The 12,707-nt window shown below is 33.9% G+C and overlaps 1 protein-coding gene across 3 annotated transcripts in view; it reads right to left on the bottom strand.

Annotated features, from left to right (window-relative positions):
* PRKACB (protein kinase cAMP-activated catalytic subunit beta) overlaps positions 1-12,707 on the bottom strand; it is a 131,949-nt gene that overhangs the window by 53,386 nt on the left and 65,856 nt on the right. The window lies entirely within an intron of this gene.

The raw sequence follows: 12,707 nt of genomic DNA on the forward strand, positions 1-12,707 counted from the left end.
AAAAAAGTTACTGGCAATCACTGTTGAAGTGTAAAATTCCTTCCATCAAACAGGATTAGATGACAGATTGTATAGCAAGGTGGGCAGACTGGATGGCATAGTGAACAGACTGCTCGGAATCCCAGAGACCCAAAATCTGTACCAAAACGGTAGAAAGGATCTATAGAATGGTGCCTTAAGTGGAACTTCAGCAAGTGAACTTGCCATTTTAAAAGCTACCAGGTGAGACATGACTTCTGGTGATGGGAGAATGAGTAAGTCAGCAGATCTTCTTCCCAAGAAATAACTAAGAAGCTGGACAAAATTGTCAAAAACAACAATTTCATGGCTGTACAAATCTAGCAATTACAAATAACAAATTGAGAAGCATTTATTTAAAAAATGCTGAACTTTGCATAAGAGGAGTAGGAGTCTGTGGTGTTCTTGCTTGGTACGGCTCCTATTGCCCCCCCACCCCCAGCTCTGTCAGTGCAGTATTTCTATCAGGGTGGGGCTGGTCATGACAACCAGCAGCTTTGCTGACAGAAAGGGCTGACTTGATTTGGAGAGGAGGCCAAAAACCCCCACACAATTGATGCTGTCAACAAAAAAAGCAAACTGTAGGAAATGAACAGGGAAAAGTGTTCTGCTTTGCTAGTCTAAAGTTGTGGCCTTGGCAGGGGTGAGCCGCAGACTGGTAGTCTAGCAAGAAATTTAACTCAGAAAATGGAAATAAGAGAGGCAGAGAGGGCCTAGATAAGCTCTTCACATATTCCTGGCTGACTAGGAAGCTATTCCTATAGGGAGACCCAAGAGGACCCAGTGGAAAGTTAAACCTGAAAACTGCCCAAACATTGAATGTGCTCCCCAACCCACAAACAGTTCCATCAGCCCAGACTGGCTTGAAGTGTTTGATCACAACCTCTGATCAATCACTGAATAACACCTAAGCTATGTAGACACAGGATCATTCCCAGCAGAGAAATCAGCAGCAAGAACCATGGGGGATACAGTTCATAGATTAAGGCCAAGGAAGTTATTATAACAAAACAAAACATAATAAAAACAACCTTCAGGGAAGAAAAAAATTAGAATCCAGAGCTGCTACAAAAATATTATTTTAAAAAGTCCATTTTTTAACAAAAACATTATGTAATCCATAATGAAGAGAAAAGGCACTCAATAGAAAATGTCCCTGAATGGGCCCAGATATAGGATTTAGCAGAAGAAAGACTTGAAAACAGCTATTATAAGTATATCAAAATTGTACAAGGAAATTGTGTTTAAAGAATTAAAGGAAAATATAATAGCAATTATATAACAAAGAGAATCTCAATATAAAAGGAGAAAGTATTTAAAATGGAAAAATTACAGACTTGCAAAGTATAATAACTAAAACTTAAAACCTTACTCCCCACAGCAGATTTGAGGAGGGCAAAAGATTGAACTGGTGAACATGAAGATAGATCAACAGAAATCATCTAGTCTGAAGAATATAGAGAACAAAAGATAGGAGAAAAATAAATGGAGCCTCAGAAACCTGTGGGATATCAAGGGTACCAACAAACATGTAATGGGAATCCTAGAAGTAGATGAGAGAGACAAAGGGCAAAGAAAAAATATTTGAAGAAATAATGGCTGAAAATGTCCCAATTTGATGAAAAACATTAATCTGCAAATCCAAGAAGTTCAACCAATGCCAAGTAGAATAAACCCAACAAGATCCATACCTAGATGTACCATATTCAAGCTGTTGAAAGAAAAAGAGAAAATCTTGAAAGAAGCAAGAGAAAAATGACTAATGTACAGAGAAAAAGCATACAATTAATGATAACTTCCTAAGAGAAATAAGAGACCAGAAAGCAGTTGAATGATATATTCAAAGTGCTAAAAGAAAAAAGAAACAAACCTCTTCACAACAATTCTCTCTCTGGGAACACTATTCGAAAACAAAGATGAAATAAAGACATTCCCAAATAAACAACAACTGAGGATATTTCTTGCAAGCAGAAATACTTAAGGAAGTCCTGCAGGCTGAAAGGAAATGACATTAGACAACACTCAAACTGCCAGGAAGAAATGAAGAATATTATAAATGGCAATATATAAGTAAAAGACTGTATAAATACACATTTTTCTGCTTTCTTCTCTTAATTTCTGTAAAGGACTTAAAATTGTATGAAACAATAATTATAACACTGCATTGCTGTGTTTATAAAAATATATATGTGATATGTGGGAAAATACTAACACAAAGTCAGAGAAGAAATGGAGCTATATTGGATCAAAGTAGCTATATTTTACTAGAATTAACTCAATACCATCCTGAAATAGATTGTGATGAGATAAAATGCATATTATAACCCCTAAATTAACTATTAAGAAAAATATCTTTAAAAAATTTAGTTAAAAAATCAAAGACATTAAAATTGGATTCTATAAATAATTTTTAACATAAAAGAAGAAAGGAATAACAATAACAACAAAAACTATAAGACAAATATAAAACAAACAGCACAATGGAAGATTACATGTTAAATCCAACTATATCAATAATAACATTAAATGTAAATGGAATAAACTCAGATCAAAATGCAGAAATTATCAGACTGGATAAAAAAGCAAGGTCCAATTATATGCTGTCTACAAGAGCCACACTTTAGATTTAAAGAAATAAAGAGGTTGAAAGTAAGAGAGAAAAAGATATACCATGCAAAGAGTTAACTATAAGACAGCTGGTGTATCTATATCAATATCAGACAAAACTGACTTTACAATAATAAATATCACTACAGACAAAAAAAACACTTCATAATGATAAAAGGGTCAATTCATCTGGAAGATTTAACAGTTAGAAATGTAAATGCAATGAACAAAAGAGCCCCCAAAATACTAAAATAAAAATGACAGAATTGAAAGGAGAACTAGATAATTCAACAATTATAGTTGGAGATTTCAATATTCCTCTCTCAATAGATTTTCCTTGAATCAATAATTCAAGGAAAAACTAGAGAGAAAATCAGCAAGGATACAGAAAACTTGAATAATACCATCAAAACTTGACATTTATAAAACTCTGCACCTAACATCAAAAGAATACACATTCTTTTCAGGTACACATGGAAATTCTCCATATTAATCATATGCTAACCAATATAACAAATCTCAATTAATTTGAAAGGATTGAAAAATCATTCAAAATGTTCTCTGATCACAGCAGAAATAAATTAGGAATCAAAAACAGAGAGAAATTTTTGGAAATACTCAAATATTTGGATTCACAAAGAAGTCCCATGGGAAATTAGAATATATTTTGAACTAAAAGGAAAAAAACCTACAAGAAATCAACATTTATGGGATGTATATAAAGCACAGCTTAGAGGGAAACTCAATTTACACATCTATATTAGAATAAAAGAAAGGTCTCAAATCAATAATTTAAGCTTCCACCTTAAGAAACTCAAGAAAGAAGAGAAAATTCAACCAAAACCAAAAAACGATCAGAGCAGAATTCAATGAAATAGAAAATAGAAAAATAACAGAGAAAATGAATGAGACCAAAAATCTTACTGATAAACCCTTAGCTAGACTGCCCCCAAATTAAAACTAAATAAAACAAGAAAAAATAAGAAAAAACAGAGAAGATACTAATTACTAAAATCAGGAATGAAACAATGACATCACCAATCATGCTAGAGAAAATAAAAGGATTGTAAGAGAATACTATAAACAGCTTTATGCAAATTAATATAACAGATGAAATGGACAAATTCATAGGAAGACAAAAATTACCAAAACTAACTCAAGAAGAAACAGAAAATCTGCAAAGACCTATAAGCAAATAAAAAATATTGAATGAGTAGTTAAAATTTTTCCCAGAAAGAAAAACTCAGGTCCAAAAGGCTTCACTGGGGAAATCTATGAAACATTCAAAGACATAATACCAGTCCTACATAAACATTTCATAGATGAATGACGTAACACTTCCCAAATTATTCTATGAAGGCTGATACCAAAGCTAGACAAAGCCAGACAAAGATCAAAAAGTACAGACCAACATTCATTACAATGCAAAAGTCTTTATCAAAGTATTAGCAAACCTAATCCAGCAGTAAATAAAAAGGATTTATACACTACAACCACATAGGATTTACCCCTGGAAGGCAAGGTTGGTTCAACACTGAAAGTCAATTTATGAAATAAAACCATAATAATAAAAGACAAAACTACATAATTATCTTAATATATGTAGAAGAAGCATTCCATAAAATCCAACACCTATGATAAAACCTCTCAACAAACTAGGAATTGAAGGGAACTGCCTCAAGCTGATAAAGGGTGTGTGTTGTGAGTAGGGGGGTTGGTCCTATAGCTTGCATCATATATAATGGTGAAAGATGGAATGCTTTCCCCCTAAGACTAGAGGTAAAGGAAGGATGTCTGCACTTACCACTTCTATGCAACTTTGTACTGGAGTTCCTACCCAGTGCAACGAGGTAAGAAAAAAGATTTTAAAGGCATACAGATTGATAAGAAAGAAATAAAACTGTCGTTATTTGTAAACACACATAATTCTATATGTAGACAATTCTAAGGAATCTACAAACAGACTACTAGAATAAATAAATTTATCAACATTATAGCATATAAGATCAATATGCAAATGTCAGTAACATTTTAATATACTAGGAACAAACAACCCAAAAATGAAATTAAGAAATAGCTTCATTCACAATAGTATTAACAGAAATAAAATGCTTAGTAATCAATTTAACAAGACTTGTTCACTAAAAAATAGAAAACACTGCACAGAAATTAAAGAACATCTAAACGAATGGAGAGATATTTCACATTCATGGATTGCAAGACTCAATACTGTGAAGATGGCAATTCTCCAAAAATTAATCTACAGATTCAATATAATCTCTATGAAAATCCTAGTAGGCTTTTCTTTAGAAACTGAGAAGCTGATGCTAGAATTTATATAGAAATTCAAAGGTTCGAGAATAGCCAAAAAAAATTTGGAAAAGAACAAAGTTGGAGGACTTGATTTCAAAACTCATTTTAAAGTTACAGTAAGCAAGACAGTATGGTATTGGCATAAGGATAGCCATATATAGATTATTGGGAAAAAACTGAGAATTTGGAAGTGAATCTTTACATTTAAGGTCAACTGATTTTTGAAAGGTGCCAAGATAATTCAATGGAGAAAGAAAGAAAAGTCTTTTCAACAAACGGTGCAATACAAATTGGATATCCATATGAAGGAAAAAAAGAACTTCACTCCATATCTCACACCATACACAAAACTTAACTCAAAAAATAGATTTCCAGATAAAAGTATAGAATAAAAATCTTCATTAGCTTGGGTTAGACAAAGATTTTTTAAGATTTGGCACCAAAAGTACAATCCATAAAGAAAAAAATGATAAATTGAACTTCATTAAAATTACAAACTTTTGTTTTTCAATGACATCATTTAAGAAAATAAGACAAGCTACAGACTGGGAAAAAAATTTGCAAATTATATATTTGGTAAATAATTTCTGTTCAGAATATATAAAGAATTTTTAGGACGATAATAATAAGACCAAAAAATGTCAATTTTGAAAGTGGACAAAGATTTGCAAATAAATTTTTCCCAAGTAAAAACATAAATGACTTATAAGAACATGAAAATACACTCAACATCATCAATCATCGGGGAAATACAAACTGAAACCACAATGAAATACCAATTCACACATATCAGAATGGCTTTAATCAAAAAGACTGGGGGCCGGCTCTGCGGCTGAGTGGTCAAGTTCGTGCGCTCTGCTGCGGCGGCCCAGGGTTCGGATCCTGGGCGCCAACATGGCACCACTCATCAGGCCACATTGAGGCGGCGTCCCACATCCCACAACTAGAAGGACGTGCAACTAAGATATACAACTGTGTACGGGGAGGTTTGGGAAGATAAAGCAGAAAAAACAAACAGAAAAAAGACTGGCAACAGTTGTTAGCCCAGGTGCCAATCTTTGGGGAAAAAAAAAAAAAAGACTGATGATACCAAGTATTAACAAGGATGTGAAGAAACTGTAACCCTCATATACTGCTGGTGGGAACGTAAATGGTAAAGCCACTTAAGAAAACAATTTGGAAGTTTCTTAAAAAGATAAACATAAACTTACCATATGACCCAGCAATTCTACTCTTAGACATCTATTCAAGAAAAATGAAAGCCTATGTCCACCCAGTCTTGTATGCAAATATTTATGGCAACATTATCCAAAGGACCAAAAACTAGAAACAATCCAAATGTTCACAAATTGCCGAATGGATAAACAAAATGTGTTATATCCATACAAGATAGTATAATTTGGAAATAAAAAAGGAACCAACTATAGATATGTTCTATAACACAGATGAACCTCAAAAACATTATTCTATGTGCAAGCCAGAAACAACAGATTACACATTGTATAATTCTATAAAATGTCCAGAAAAGCAAATCTGTAGAGACAGAAAACAGATCAGTGTTGGTCTGAGGTTGAGGTAAAAGTGGGGATAGATTGTAAAAGGGTACAAAAGAACTTTTTGGGGTGATGGAAATGTTCTAAAACTGAATTGTGGTGACAGGTATACAACTCTATAAATTAATTAAGAAGCAGTGAATTGTACATTTATGAGTGAGTTTTATATAGGTATGTAAATTATGATTCAATTTAAAAAAGTTGTCTAGTGCTTCTCTACATAAGTAGAGACAATCTGCTTGCAGATCACTTCAGTGGACAACTTAATTATGTAAATGTAAGGCTGGTAGGCATCCATTACCTTGGGGAAATCATCTAACAAAACCCTTTGGAACTTGGTAAAGGCTGTTCGCTTCTCAATACCCTATGGTAAACAGAGCTAATTAAAGGGAAGGAGGTAAGTAGATCTGAATTCAAAATAAAACAGGAATTCTGAAAGGGAGGGATAAAAACCTAGAACCCATTCTTTCTAAGGTTCAGAACTACCAGAATTTCTTTCATGAATTTCAGTGATAGTATTTGTGGCCCACGAGTAGAAAGGTGCACTAAAGAAGCTTTATCAAAGAAGAAAGGAGAATCTGGATTGGTGATTTAGGCTCAACATTAGAGGATCTGTAAGCCAAATTTAAGTGCTTACAGAGGCCAGGAATGTAAAACAATAGAAGCAGTGAAGGCTGGAACAAATCAGACAGCATAAATCCTGATTAAAGAGGATAGCTTTTCAGTGCTATTTGTTCTCATACAGGCATAAGAGTCTACTGAAATCAGTTTTTCTAATGGTTCAAGAATATAAGAGTCCAGATATCAATATGAAATCTCTTGGTTTAAAATCATTGTATTTCATATTTATATATAAAATAACGGTATTAAATTGAATTATTTTAAAAATACAATGAGAACTAAACAAAACATATCTGTGAGCTACACTGGGTCACAGACAACCCGTTTGCTATTCCTGGACAAGATGCTTAAGAAAGGAAGGCTAATTTTGGTACACTGTGGGGAGGGCTGAAAGCACCGTCTCACCCATCCAACCTGGCACGGAAGCCAGGAAGCACATGAGTATAAATCAAAGAAACTAAATCCTGTGATATAACCCTGGAATGAGCATAATACTGGAAAGGGTAGATCATCTTCCCATTAAGAACTTCTAAAGTCTCCACAGGGATCAGTGTCATCACATCAAGAGCAAGGGTACACTGAATTCTTTGGGACCAGTTTTAAACCATAAAACTGTAGCAATGGCAAAATCAAAAGCAGCTGAAAATGAGATCACTAGCTTATATACTAATCAAAATAACCATCTCCTTCTTCATCTAACCTTTGGCAAGAAGGTTAGCCTGTCTGGAATGAGTAAACTCCCAGAAGTTTAGGAATACTTGAAAGTGGCTGGAAGAAAACCCCAGGAAAAGAACTACTTAGAAGTCCTGCTAATTTGAATACACGGGTGCAAGTGATTAATTTGAATATTAATTCAAAAAAGATAAGACCTTACTTGCATTCTGAGTAGGCCATACTTGGTTGTTATACAACCATAACCAGACCTCACAGCTAAAAGCAGCCATTGTTTTAGGACTTATTCACTGCCTCAAAGAATGCATCATTCCTCCAGTTTCAGCTTACTAGCTCTTTTTGGAGGACACCTAAGTTTCAAAGTTCTTTGACCTACCTGTTGGTCTTCTGGGTCCTTATAATATGCACTCTGTCTCTGCCATAGGAGCCAGAGGCCTGTTTTTCTTACACATATATAGAAAGATTTCACAGAATAGTGACTAAGAGCATGGGCTTTGGAGTCAGACTGCCTGGGCTCAAATGTCATCTATTAGATACGTTATCATGAGGAAATTACTTTATCTGAATGTGCTTCAGTCTCTTCATCTGTAAGATGTGAATAATAATAGTACCTATCTTATTAAGTTTTTAAAAGGATCACAAACTAATATATGCAATGTGCTTAGAACAATGCATAGTAAATACATGTTTTATGTGATAATATATATGACAATTTTCTACCCAGGGAATGTGGGAGTGAAGTGGTAGAAGTCACTGCTATATTGTGCAATCAGAATTATGGAAAGCACTTTATAATATAACTGAATCCCCAACCCGACTAGATTATAGTATATTGATTACCAAGGAACACCTAAGGATAATGCTCTATTCAGCAACTAAAAAACGTCTTTCAGACCATTTACTACTAATAATTGACCAATTCTGAAAAGTGGGAAAATTTTGATAAACACTAATAATAAAGGAGAAAATAAAACATGCTTGATGTGCCAGAAAATTATAGTAGGAAATTTAAACATGTCTTCATTTAATACTGAAACAAATTTAACTCTAAAAGGATACATTGTACATATATCTGGGATGCAATTAATTTAATACAAAAGCCCTAAAACGGTCATAACAGTTCTTTAAATCTGTCCTATAAAATAGAAAAATAATGATATACACAAAGATTTAGCTACAAGGATGTTTATCGCAGCATTTTTTTACTTTTTTTTTTTTAGGAAGATTAGCCCTGAGCTAACATCTGCTGCCAATCTTGCTCTTTTTGCTGAGGAAGATGGGCCCTGAGCTAACATCTATGCCAATCTTCCTCTATTTTATATGTGGGACGCCTGCTACAGCATGGCTTGATAAGTGGTGTGTAGGTTCGCACCTGGTATTCAAAGCGGCGGACCCCGGCCTGCCAAAGAGTGTGTGAATTTAACCACTGCGCCACCAGGCTGGCCGCAAAAAATAAAAAACAATCTAGATGGCCAGTGACTGGTTAAATAAACGGTTGCATCCTTACAAGTGAATACAAAACAGCAATCTTAAAAGATATTGTAGGACAACTCTTTATGATAAGGAAAAATGTTATGAAACATTGTGTACTGAAAGACCCAAATTTAGGGGCTGGTGGAAATTTGTGTATCTATGCACAAAATAGCTATATATCCAAAAATGTTAATAGTAGTTATCTTTTGGTAGAATTGTATATGATTTTTACTTTTTTTGTTGTTCTTTTCTATGGTTTGCAAATTTTCTCCAATGAAGATAAATTATTGGTAAACAGATTAAAATGTTATGAGGGAAAAACTGCTTCTCAAACTTTAACGTGCAGATGAATCAGCTGGGTAATCTTGTTAAAATGCAGATTCTGACTCAGGGGTCTAGACGGGGCCTGAGATTCTTCCTTTATAACAAGCTCCCAGGTGATGCCAAAGCTGCTGGACTGGGACCAAACTCTGAGGAGCAAGACACTACCTAGAGTATATACTTAATCTTCCTTCTTCTCTAACCATGTAGTATGACTATTCTTGCAAAACACAAGTAAGTACAAGCTTCTCATTCTATTATACTTGATATAGTATTTGGCACTGCTAAATAGCCCATGGAAGCATTTTCTAATTTCAAATAATTTAATATCCCAATTACTTAGTGTTGCCATGAAGTGTGCTGCTTACTCAAATTCTTGGAAACAATCATGATAAAAATACACAAGTAACATTGAAAAGTTCACTGCCTCTGAAATGAGGTATTTACCAGGTTCAGGTCAGCATTTTACTGCTTTTGGTTAATGGCTATAAGCCTTTTAAATAAATTGCAAAGACCACAAATGGAAGAAATTAGAGAAAGCTTTTTAGTGTAAGACTGTAGTGATATTTAATGTTAACAAACAACTCAACATTTAAACATTTACTGAGAACTATGCTGGCAATACCAAAATAAACTGAAAAATTCTATGCCTTCTAGGAGTTCAAAGTCAAATAGGGGAGAGAGTGACCCTAAGGACTAATGTAATATAATTTTAATACTATAAAATGAACCATAGGAGAAGTGTATATAACATTATATAAGAAGATAGGAAGCGATCATGAATTCTGCTAAGGATGAAGAACACAGGAATAGAACGCTTTGGTGATTTTGTTACAAAGATAATATTTGAGCAGAGTCTTAAAGTATGAGCAAATCCCACCATTGGTAGAAATAGGGAAAGGGAATTCCAGGCCAGAAGGAACATCTTAAATAAGCACTGTTATTATACAGGGAATCCATTATCTGACTATTCATTGCCACCTTCACGTAGTGACCAAAAGTGTTAGTTCTAATTAAGTACCCAGCTCAAAGAGAAAATGCAGAGTAGTAATATATATTTCCCTGTAGTAGAATAAGAAAGTTAACTTCTCCTGTATTATGCTAGTTTAAAATTAAAATTCTGTGGGCCAGCCTGGTGGCTCAGCGGTTAAGTGCGCACGTTCAACTTCCGAGGCCCGGGGTTTGGCGGTTCGGATCCTGGGTGAGGACATGGCGCTGCTTGTCAAACCATGCTGTGGTAGGCGTCCCACATATAAAGCAAAGGAATAAGGGCACAGATGTTAGCTCAGAACCAGTCTCCCTCAGCAAAAAGAGGAGGATTGGCGGCAGATGTTAGCTCAGGGTTAATCTTCCTCAAAAAATAAATAAACAAATTTAAAAATGTTTTAAAAATTAAAATTCTTTGGGCTCTTTTAACAAAGGTTCCATTATATATTATTTTCCACTTAAAAAAAAAACTGTACTAACTCCCCATTGTCTATTAGAATGTAGTCCAAAATTCTGAATATCTAATAGAAAGCTTTCAAGATTAGATCCACAGACTACCTCTCCAGATAATATCTTACTATATCTTTTTGGTAAATCCTAAATTTTCATATTGTCACATATTTGTGTATGTTATCTTCTTATAATAAAATAACCTTTTCCCCCTTCTATAAGTTTCAAAATTCTATTCATTCTTCAATATTCTTGAAAGCCCCATCCTTTCTTTAATGCTGATTTCTTCCTACACTAAGTTCCCACAGTAAGGTACTTTTATACATTTTTAAGCAACCATTTCACTATGCCTTGAATTGTGTTTGATCTTCCTACTCATTTTTGAAGATAAGAACTAGATATTATTTTTATCAGAGCCTTGTTTACAGACTATGATACAGAAAATTCTCAAAAAAGTTTGCCAAGTGAATAAAAACTGATTACTACCAAGAAGCTTATGGAATAGCTGCAGATAGGAAAAGTAGATAAAAAGATAACATGGAAGGTCTTCTAGCTTAGAAGTTACAATGATACAGATTCAGTGGACTAAGAAAGTATGGAAGTGAATTGTCTTAAAGACTGTAAGCTTTGGAAAAGGAAAACTGACTAGATAAAGGGGTCTATTATAGCCACTTCAGCTATCTGATTCCACCTGAAGAAATCCATACACAAAATTGCCCATTTATTCAATATAGTATTTAATCTACTATTCACTAATATGAATTTGTATCTGCCAGAGAAATAGCCTATCAATTCACAGGAAAGGAGGATAGGTAAAGTGATAGTATTCACCTATTCAGTCCTTAAAATGTTATAATTACACATTCATTAAGGGTATAAAGTTCAAGATTTAAAACACGCAAAACTTCACTCAAGTTCAGCATTGTATAACTCAGTACACCATTTATGATCAAAGAAAGATTGAAAAGCTAACCATAATAAATTTGCCAGAAAGAGAACTCAACGAATGTCAATATTTCCATTCATTCTAAGTCAGAACAAAGAGCAGAATTCCTCCATGTTTTTCTTTTGAACTTCACGTACTTAAATGTGTATGGAATCAGCTGTTAAATATTTATGTTATCAAACAGAAATTCCTGTTACTTAATTTAGTAGTAAAAGATGAAACATACTTAAGGCACCTGGAAACTGATCACTGGCCTTTTTACTGTATTTCTTCCTATATTTAATGTCACCGGAAAAGAAATAAACTTGGAGTACAACCTGTTACATTTCATACATGCCTAAATTAGTAATCTTTACTCATTAGTCCACGAATCTAATTTTTAAAAAATTACATGTGATTTCTGTGCTTAGTTGAGTTCTTAAAATAGCACTTTTGGAAGAAGCATCTTTACAGCGTTTATTATCAGGAGATATTGCATTCCTGTTTCTTGTTAAACAAGTCATGGAAGTAAACTGCTTTAAGCAGCTTTGAAGAATGTGGGTTGTATGAAAACTTCATATAGTCAAAACTCCTTCTATCACTCACTTTATAAATGGATAAAAATTGCGTTTTAACCACAAAAACAAACCTTGGAATTCTGAAACAAGAGGATTGCTCTTTTTCTGTTGTGTCAGTGTTTTCTCCTGTATATCAATACATTCCGTAATAGGAAACTAGAGCTCCAAGCTTACCATACTCATTACTAC

This window comes from Equus caballus, chromosome 5, assembly GCF_041296265.1.
Source record: "Equus caballus isolate H_3958 breed thoroughbred chromosome 5, TB-T2T, whole genome shotgun sequence".
Lineage (NCBI taxonomy): Eukaryota > Metazoa > Chordata > Mammalia > Perissodactyla > Equidae > Equus > Equus caballus.